Below are 2,166 nucleotides of genomic sequence, written 5' to 3'. Positions count from 1 at the left end.
GAGTTGCTTAACCAGAATGACCTTGGGCTGGTTCAGCTGAGATGTCATATATCATGAAGTTCCATGCACAGGCTGGGTGTGGTGGCTCACGCCTATAATTCCAGCCCTTTGGGAGGCCAAGGTGGGTGGATCACTTGAGGTTGGAAGTTTGAGACTAGCCTGGCCAACATAGTGAAACCCCATCTCTACTAAAAATACAAACAATTAGCCGGGCATGGTGGTGCCTGCCTATAATCCCAGCTACCTGGGAGGCTGAGACAGGAGAATCGCTTGAACCCAGGAGGCAGAGGTTACAGTGAGCCAAGATCGCACGATTGAACTCCAGCCTGGCCAACACAGTGAGACTTCATTTCAAAAAAAAAGAAAAAAGAAAGAAAGAAAGAAAAGAAGAAGAAAAAACGAAAGTTCCACACACAGGGGCATGCTTGTGTGTATCAGCAACCTTTAATCAGGTACTGCCTGTTATAAAGATGCACATTTCAACTCATACTCGTTATAAAGATGCACATTTCAATTCATACTCATTATAAAGATGCCAATCTCAGCCAGGCGCAGTGGCTCACGCCTGTAATCCCAGCACTTTGGGAGGCTGAGGCGGGTGGATCACGAGGTCAGGAGATCGAGATCATCCTGGCTAACATGGTGAAACCCTGTCTCTACCAAAAACACAAAAAATTAGCCCGGTATGGTGGCAGGTGCCTGTAGTTTCAGCTACTTGGGAGGCTGAGGCGGGAGAATGGTGTGAACCCAGGAGGCAGAGCTTGCAGTGAGCTGAGATGGTGCCACTGCACTCCAGCCTGGGCGACAGAGCAAGACTCCATTTCAGAAAAAATAAATAAATAAAATAAATAATAAATGAAATAATAAAAATAAAATAAAACAAAAAATAAAGATGCCCATCTCAATTCATACTCTGATGAATAAAATACAGAGTGGTTTTAATATCTAGATTAGTTGCCAGTTTGGAGACAGTGCAGTGGAAAACGCATGCACAGAAACTCCTCAGTCACGCCTACGGTGGGGGTGGTCCATATAGTGGGAGTGGGATGGGAGAAGCCCCCACCCTCCTCCAGTTCACAGTGGTGTGGAAGCCGTGCTCTTGGTGTTCCCTCTGCCTGTGGCTCCCCTGGCTCCAGGGCCTGCCGGGGCAGAGAAGAGTGACTCAACAAACAGAGCAAGAAGGCTCAGAGAAGCCAGCCTTCCTGTCCCCTTTACCTGGTGATTGTCCAGAGAGGGGCTTGCCCACGCTCACCCAGCTTGTCTGTGGCAAGAGCTGGGGCTAGAACCTGCTTGCCTCATGGTTTGCTCTTCCCTGGACTGGCATCCTCCGGAGAGCATGTCTAGAAACCCCCAGTTAGGACCAAACTCAGGTTTTCTAGGGTCTGTAGCTTACACAGTTTTGGGGTCTCCTCTTTAAGAGAAAGAATACAAATTTTTACTAAAGTGTCAGAAATGCTTACAGAGAAATGTGTCTTGATCGCCACCTGGCTTCTCCTCCCCACTAGAACATTCAAGAACTCCTAGCACCTGCCAGCACTCAGAGGGGCCCACGTGAGTGAGGGGTCCTGAAACTCAGGCATCATCAGTATTGGTAAGGCCCTCCCTCCTCACAAGAGGAAAAGTGGAAGGTTCTGTGTGTTCCACAGACCTTGTTCTTCCAAGCACACCAGCCCCACTAGGAAAACGTTTGCCACACAGCTCAGCTACAGCCAGAGATGATTCAGAATGGGAGGCCGGCATCCTGGAGTCTCCCTCACAGGTTGCCTTGGTTACCTGGAGTCTTTGATCTCATTTTTGAGAGCAGGCATCTTTACCATGAAGCTTTCAGTTGATGCACAAAGGATGACCCCTGTAAGCTCACTGACAAAAGCATTAGGGGGAGAGGATGACGCAGGGACAACTGCACAGAACACTAGACTGTGGTCAGATCCTAAGCCTGCCCCAAGTTTCAGACCAAAATGATGTCACTCTGAAGACCAGGAGTAATCTAAGTGCTTTTCATCAGATCGTCTGTGGCTGTCATAGTTAAACAACAGCATGTGACTCCCCAAGGACAGGGAGTTTCTTCAGGCTTTTTTTTTTTTTTAACAGTGGAATCCCCAATGCCCAGAGCTGTGCTCAGCACATTTCAGGTAGCCGAGAAATATTTGTTGAATAAATGAACGC

The sequence above is a fragment of the Macaca mulatta genome, chromosome 16, assembly GCF_049350105.2.
Source record: "Macaca mulatta isolate MMU2019108-1 chromosome 16, T2T-MMU8v2.0, whole genome shotgun sequence".
Taxonomy (NCBI): domain Eukaryota; kingdom Metazoa; phylum Chordata; class Mammalia; order Primates; family Cercopithecidae; genus Macaca; species Macaca mulatta.
The sequence above is the reverse complement of the archived record's forward strand: the minus strand, read 5'-3'. Positions refer to the sequence as shown.